Consider the following 8,081-nt stretch of genomic DNA (forward strand, 5'->3'; position numbering starts at 1 on the left):
ACACTGTCACTTTAAAGATCTGTTGATTTTTGTATAGCTCATTTGTTTTAGGGGTTTATTGACATTTACACACTTTCGTGGATGTGAGTTTTTCATGGTGCACAGTGGTCATCTCCCTGTCCTTGTAAAAAATCCTTTACCTGAAAAGCGTGTGTGAAAGAACTAGTTCTTTTCTAAATCTTGTGATTTGGGCCCACCATAGGCTTTAGTGGGCTGTGCCCGGGGTACTGTGGGCAGGGCAAACCCAGGTTTACCCCAGAGTTCACCCACAAGGATTTTGTGCATGAATGGGGCCAGTTTAGCTTTTTTTTTCCACGTGGGCCGATTTAGATCTAGTTAAGTGCAACCCACCGAGGATTCTACCCAAATCCATCCCATGCTGAGCCCTTGTGAGGGTCCCTGTGCAGCCCAATGGATGTTTGCACTTATGTGTTAACCGTTTCTTTTTCTGTGGGCATCCCACAGTAGTACCCACCCAAATACTACCCACAGTGCTCCCATGTTTGCTGGGTAAATGCTTTGGCGTGTTTTTCATGAGGAAACAACAATAAAACATGCCCAAATGCTCAGAGAAATGTGCTATAGGACCTGCAGAACCGAACTATTTTCTGGTTAAGTGCAGATGTGTGAAGTGATTCTGTTGCACAAAACAAAAATGTTTGTTTTGTCAAATTTCCAAAAAAATGACAATAAAAAACGTCATGCAGTCATGCAGTCATAAAAGTGTGGCTTGTTCTGTTTTTGTGTGCTTAGCCATTAAACACACACACACACACACACACGCACGCACGCACACACGCACACACACACACACACACACACATACACACACACAAAGAGAGCTGCTGTCATATTAATTCTAACCGTTAGAATTACAAATAAATTCTTGCTGAGATTTCCTCACATCTAAACCGCCACTGAGGCTGTCAGTTTGGGAGGGACACGCCCACTTCCTTGGAACTACAAACACAGTGACACTCCTTTGTCACTGTAGCTGGTTCTGTGCTTCAGAGAAATGAGATGACATGTTGGTAGGGTACACCATCGGCAACGTATTACAACCAGCAGCTGCTGGGCAGCAGCTGGGCAGCAGCAGCTCAGCAGGATGAGCGGGTCGTCCACTAAATGGAAGGTTGCAGGTTCAATCCTGGCTCCGGACAGAGAATTCTGCTGTTGTGTCCTTGGGCAAGACACTAAACCCACCTCGCCTGCTGGTGGTGGTCGGAGGGACCGGTGGTGCCTGTGCTCGGCAGCCTCACCTCTGTCAGTGTGCCCCAGGGCAGCTGTGGCTACATCGTAGCTCATCAGTGTGTGAATGTGTGTGTGAATGGGTGAATGATACACTGTAGTGTAAAGCGCTTTGGAGTCCTCACTCTGAGAGGCGCTATACAAGTGCGGGTCATTTATCAATCTTTAACCTCCCCTGAAGTCCAGAGGCATCTAAATGCTTTCTGAAGAAGTCCTCCTCACGTTTTAACCTTCATCTCAACAACGCCATGTGCTCATGGGGTGAGGTCCGTTTCAACATCAGAAACAAACTACCTACGCAGTTCCACAGAAAAGTGACTTACTGCAGAAAAATGTTAATTTGCCACCTTCTCCACCTTCTGCTGCTATAAAAGGTGTCTCCACCCGGGCTGCCAGCTGTGGAGCTCCTGCAGAGGTGAGAACTTTAATCTGAGTAATCCAGACTAAAACATAACTGCTGAACATAACTGACCGCTACTGGAGATCCTTCCTGCCAACAGCCATTGTAATATACAATAACTCTTTGACGACTTGATTATTATTATTATTATCCTGAGCTACTACAGCAATCAATTTCCCTCTGGGATTAATAAAGTATTTTTGAATTGAATTGAATTGAATTGAATTGAATGAAGACTTAAAATTTGGGATTAAATGATGTTTGATATTGTTACGTCTCTATATATAATTCATACATACACTAGATATGAAAACAACTCAAACTTTCATCCGTCAGAAAGGTTTTGTCTCCCTGTAATGTTTCATGTGTCTTTATTTCATCAGAGAAGAGGAAATGGACCGAGCTCCAGTCAGACTCAGCTCATGTGAGTATCTGGTCGATGGTGAAAGTAACCGTAACCAGTGAGACCCAAAGGCTGCAGCCACCAAACGTGAGATTAAACGTCTGTAATGCAGCAAGAAATGAAAACATTAATACATTCTTCATGTCTGAGCAGATTTTAATGGTTTATGGTTTTCATTTAGGATTAATTGCATTTTCCGCGTTTGGGCTGTGAGACGTCAGAGCTCCAGCTCGATCAGCAAAAAAACAATCAAATGTTTTTTTTTATCTTTACTTCTGAAATAATGTGTAAAGGTTTAGTTTGTAAAATCTGGTTAGATGTTGCAGCATGTATTGTTTTTCCTGCTAAAGAATGAACTGTCTACATCTCCAGTGGCCTGTGGCCTGCTGCTGCTGCTGTCTCTGCAGCAGAGGCTCTCTTCTGCTGTCCACATGAAGTCAACGTTAGAGAGCTGCTTGGTGGACACCGATTATGAAGAACTGCTGACAATATCAAGAAACGGACTCCCTAAGACAACAAAACCTCAAAAAGTAGCTGTTGTTGGAGCCGGGATGGCGGGACTGACAGCTGCCAAACTGCTGCAGGATGCAGGACATGAGGTAGAAACAAGTCAATAATCAGTGCAGCGCATAACAGGAGCGGTAAACAGTTCTGAGTGTTTAAAATGCCTTTAATCGTGTTTTTGTGAAAAGGTCCACATTTACGAGGTGAGCGATCGAGTTGGAGGACGAGTGATCACGCACAGGAACGAGACGGAGGGCTGGTACGTGGAGCTGGGGGCCATGAGGATCCCGTCCAGTCATCAATGTGTAAAACATCATGTTACGTGTGGAGAAAGGAAGACTGTCGATGTTGTTTTCATGGAAAAATGTCCCCTCAGCATCCTCCGCTCCCTTATCCACAAACTGCACCTCCCTCTGAATGAGTTCAACATGACTGATGACAACACCTACTACCACGTAAACGGGCGGAAACACAGGACGTCCGACGTGAAGAAAAGCATCTCCCTCCTGAACTACGACCTAACTGAAAATGAGAAGAGTGCAACCCCCGATAAGCTGCTGCAGCGTTCACTAAACCAGGTAAATAACGCACATCACGTCCAGGAAAGCTGTTTGAGAACAATATCAACAGAAATGTTAGGATGGCATGAACTTTAAATACTAACATCAATAAAAGTATTCCCTAGGAAGAGAAGTGGAGTTTGAAAATGTGTTTTATTGCGTCATTCAAAAACGAACCAAATGAGCCCTTGCCGTCTGCAGATTCTCCACCAGGGGGCAGTAGACACTAATCTGTTTCTGATGAAGGTAATAACCATGATGCTCCATCTGGATGCTATAAGACCGAAGTAGTTTAAAGGGAGCAATAAGACAGGCAAACAAGGCCCCGAGCTGACCAGGGGGCCCCAGACAATTACTGCCCTTTTTGTTTGGGGGGGGGGCTGGTGGGCTTTTTACAAATGTTTAAATGTAAACATAATCAAGCTTGCAAGATTTACAACATATATTTGCACCCAAAAATCTTTTACTGTAATGTACGTGTGAAGTGTCTGTCCATGCTGTTGTTCCTTTGGGCTTGAGGTTTGGGGGCGGGGGCTTCTAACTCTGTTTTGCCTTGGACCCTCAAAAGCCTTGAAACAGCCCTGGAAGGGATTGTTTAAGGGGTCAAAGCAGCATCAGTGAATAACTAAACCCTTTCAGTTGGTATTTCTTCTTCTGCCTTTTTAATTGTATAAAGTTTTCGATTTACAAACACTGTAAACCCCGTTGTGGTTGTGATGGTTCTGCCTCCTTTTTACCACCAGGTCGCAGCACATTTGAAATGAACAACACCAGTTATTCAGTCACCAAAACAACAGTGTGGCTCTAAACAAAGGACGCAATACACTTTAAAGTCGTCAGTGTGATTTTATTAGAGAATAAAGTTTTGTTTTGTATTTTAAAGAAAACTTTGCCTCTCAGAAAAAAACAAGAATGCTTTTAAAGAGCAAGTCACCCCCAAATCAACTTTTTTTCCTGATAAATTATATAAATGCAAGTCTAATCTTGCTGCAGACACGTGTAGTCAATAGTTTTGCACTTTAGTGCATTTTAGTTAAAATTGTAATTTTCTGCCTAAAACTGTCAGTGTTGTGCCGTTGTCAGGTAAAAACTCTGCACTGCATTTGAATTTAAATCTGCCATTGCTATTGGCTAAGAGGTACCCTAGAACATTAGCTGGTACCATGTGCTGTCACAATGTCGTTGTGAGCCTGTGTGTTTGTGTGTATTTGGTAGTTGCTCCACCCTCTCGGTCTGCAGGGCAACAGCATTTGTTGCACTTTTCAAACAGGGAGTGGGGGTGGAGTAAGACTGGTAGGGCGTTTCTGAGACGGCTCTCCCTTGTCCTGCCTCCAACATGCCTCCATCCAAAAGGCTAGGTTATCGAGTTATCTCTGTAGTTATGCTGCTATAGGCTTAGACTGCTGGAGGATACACTGACCACTTTCCACACGCGACTACTTTCTTCTACAATCTGCTGTTTAACTGTATTATTTTCTGCAATTTCAGCTGTTAACTTTATTTTCTCTCTAAGTGTTTTTCTCCCCAGAAGAAGCTACAATGATGTTCTGCTGAGCTGTGGTGGCCTCATGGAGGGGGCCATCGTCTAGCACACTGCTGCTAACCACTTAAACATTCTCCCTCTCCTGATAATAACTTTTTGTTTCCTTGACGTTGGATGTGCTACTACTAGTTTACCCGTTTAATTATAGATCCACTAGGATAAATACAATAAAGTTTATCTCTCACCAAATAGAATATTTACTAAGAAATCACAATATAACTATAGACACATTACTTGTCTTTGTGTGTGTGTGTGTGTGTGTGTGTGTGTGTGTGTGTGTGTGTGTGTGTGTGTGTGTGTGTGTGTGTGTGTGTGTGTGTGTGTGTGTGTGTGTGTGTGTGTGTGTGTGTGCTCTGTCTTCTCGATCCCCAGTGAGTCGTGGAGGATGGCTGCTTATACTGAGCCAGGATTCTCTGGAGGTTTCTTCCTGTTAAAAGGGAGTTTTCCTCTCCACTGTCGCTACATGCTTGCGTAGTGTGAGGATTGCATCAAGTCACTGACACTAGTCAGTGACTTGATGCAATTTGCTGGGTTCCTTATAGAGGAAACATTATTTCTGATTGGCTTAATGAACTGCCCTGAATTGGAATATTTATTATGTGAAGTGCCTTGAGACGACTCTTGTGATTTGGCGCTATGTAAATAAAATTGAATTGAATTTAACTGAATAGTGGGTGACTTGCTCTTTAAAGTGAAATCTGCTTCCTGTAGGTGAAGATGGTGGTGGAGGCTCAAGGCTGTGAGGCGGCGCTGAACATGTTTGACGGCTACTCTGTTAAGGTAGATTCATTTAAATAATGTTAAATAAATGTTTTAGTCACATAAGGAAATGGAATCAGCCTTTTTCTAAAGTTTAGATTTGCATCAACAGAAAAAGGAGGGACCAGGTTTTACCGTGTAGGGGTTTGCGTTCATTTCTGTTTTCAGCCGAGTCGCCACCTGACTCGTACAAGTCTGATGTTTTTGTCCAAAGGGCTATCTGGAAGAAAAAAGGGTTTTGAGTCGGGAGGCCATGAGGATGCTTGGAGACTTGCTGAACGAAGACGGCATCATGGCCATGGCGCTGACGGAGATGATCTACCTGGAGAGTGATGTCAGCGATAATGTCAAGTACGAGACAATAAATATCAGTGATTAATGAATCGCTTGTACTTAAATGAAAACACCTGTCGACCGTACGTGTTAATGCTCGTGAAACTTCCCTGACCTCCAGGTACAGTGAAGTAACCGGAGGGATGGATCGAATCCCCACAGCTCTCTCCAAAACCCTCAGAAACAACTCGATCACTTTCAACTCGAAGGTCAGGTCCATCAGGCAGGCTGAAGACGGTCAGGTCACACTGGAGGTCCAGTCGGACACGAACGGTGATGTTCAGAGTTTTACTGCTGATTCCGTCCTTGTGACAACCTCTGCCAAAGCTGCCCTCTTCATTGACTTCCAACCACCTCTCTCGACGCCAAAGATGGAGGCCATGAAGTCGATCCACTATGGAAGCTCCACCAAAATCGTCCTCACCTTCTCAGAAAGGTTCTGGGAGAAGGAAGGCATCTACAGAGGGAAGAGCATCACCGACCGGCCCTCTCGTTTCATCTACTACCCCAGCCACAGTTTCCCTCACAACGACAAGATCGGCGTCCTCCTGGCCTCCTACACCTGGGGCGAAGACTCCCTCCTCTTCATGGGTTTGTCTGACGAACAGCTCAGAGGTGGCTCTGAACGATTTGGCTCTGATCCACGGAGAGCAGGTCAGGTTTCTTTGCACGGGCGTGGTGGTGAAGAAGTGGAGTGAGGATCCTCACAGCCTGGGCGCCTTCGCCCTCTTCACACCTTACCAACACCTGGAGTACGCCAAGGAGCTGTTCAGCAGAGAGGGCAACGTTCACTTCGCCGGTGAGCACACAGCTTTCGCTCACGCCTGGATCGAGACGGCCATGAAGTCAGCAATCAGGGCGGCGAAAAACATCAACGAGGGCGCTGGAGTGGGATCTGAGGAAGGGTCAGTCAGAGACGAGCTGTAGAGTCTTCTGTCTCCTGGCTTTGGTTGGATGCTGCCAACGTTCGAACATCCATCCAGTAACGATAACCTTTTTTTTTCAAACCCTTTAAAAAAATGTAATTTTCCATCCAAAACCTTAGTTTTACTTTAGTTTCTCTACGCTGGATTTTCTCTGATGTTTTAGATCTGTTTTGGTGATTTGTGACTTTTCTCCCTAAACTTTTCCTTTCATATTTTCTACTGAAAAGCAACACTTTCACTCAGATTTCTCTTTGCTCTTGCTGAAAATAAATTCTCATGTTGAAGCATCAACGCTTGTTTTGTCTGCATTAACCACCCATCTGGTTAAACCATGAGCACACACTGCTAATCAGCCAATAACGGAGGCTCAGATTCACCTCAGATGGTTCTGCAGGTTTTATTTGTTCCTGTTTGTCTCAGAGATACTTGATCATAAAGACCTGAAGCACAGTGCCGTGGCCAGATCTTTTAAAATGGGGTGGCCCAAGTAGTGCACTTCTTTGTGCATGGGTGGCACCAATGGTTATGCTTTTTCTTTTTTACCCCAAGCTTTTTGTGGATAAGTCTATTTAAAGGAAATTCAGTGGGGTGGCCACTCATATTCCAAGGGTGGCATGTGCTACCCCAGGCCACCCCTTGGACACGCCCCTGCTGAAGCACAGCTGATCTTATTTAGACACAAACCGGCCAGCAGGGAGTAATAATGACGTGTTGGGCCATCATTAGGAGGATGTGATGCAGCAGCTTTGATCAGAAACTAAAAATAGAGATAAAAATAAAAACAAAATGGTGTTCTGTGTTGGGTGTTACGTGATGTTTCATGAGCAGAAACTCATAGAACCAAAAACAGGCATTTATGGAGCTCAAAAAGAAAATAAACAAGGAAAGTAAGGCTAAATAAATGTTAATTATTCTTCAGATTTAAATTATATTAGAATAAATTACGTATTACACTGGATTTAAAAGCGTGAATGTAGCTTTATAAATATCTGCTACTTTTCAATCAGATCTAAAAAATGTATTTGTTGTTTATCATTTTTGAGTTCATTTCAAACCAGAGTCAGAATCTGAGCTGTGGATAGACCAGAAGTTTCCTAAACAAAGAGTTGAACCAGTCTGAGAATTCAGAACAAGGAAATAAGCGCTGATTCTGACCAGATCTACGGCAGCCTCTGAGGGGCAATCAGAAGCAGGAGCGAACAGAGGAAGTGTGGAATTTACAGCATACGCCAGAGGACAACAACCCTTCTTCTGCTTCAGGGGGTTTCATGTTTGCAAGGTAACGACTCTTATTGTGAAGGTTTGAAGGAAGTTCTTTGGGTTCCATTGGATGCTGCTGGAGAAGAACCGGGGTCATTCCTCGGGTTGTTGTTTTGGTGCCTTTTATACGAAACGCCTGATGTTT

General features: G+C 44.0%; 1 pseudogene; it reads left to right on the forward strand.

The window, feature by feature from the left end:
- Positions 1–499: 499 nt before the first annotated feature.
- Positions 500–6,855, forward strand: LOC107374443 (L-amino-acid oxidase-like; annotated as a pseudogene).
- Positions 6,856–8,081: the final 1,226 nt, after the last annotated feature.

The sequence above is a fragment of the Nothobranchius furzeri genome, chromosome 2, assembly GCF_043380555.1.
Source record: "Nothobranchius furzeri strain GRZ-AD chromosome 2, NfurGRZ-RIMD1, whole genome shotgun sequence".
Classification (NCBI taxonomy): domain Eukaryota; kingdom Metazoa; phylum Chordata; class Actinopteri; order Cyprinodontiformes; family Nothobranchiidae; genus Nothobranchius; species Nothobranchius furzeri.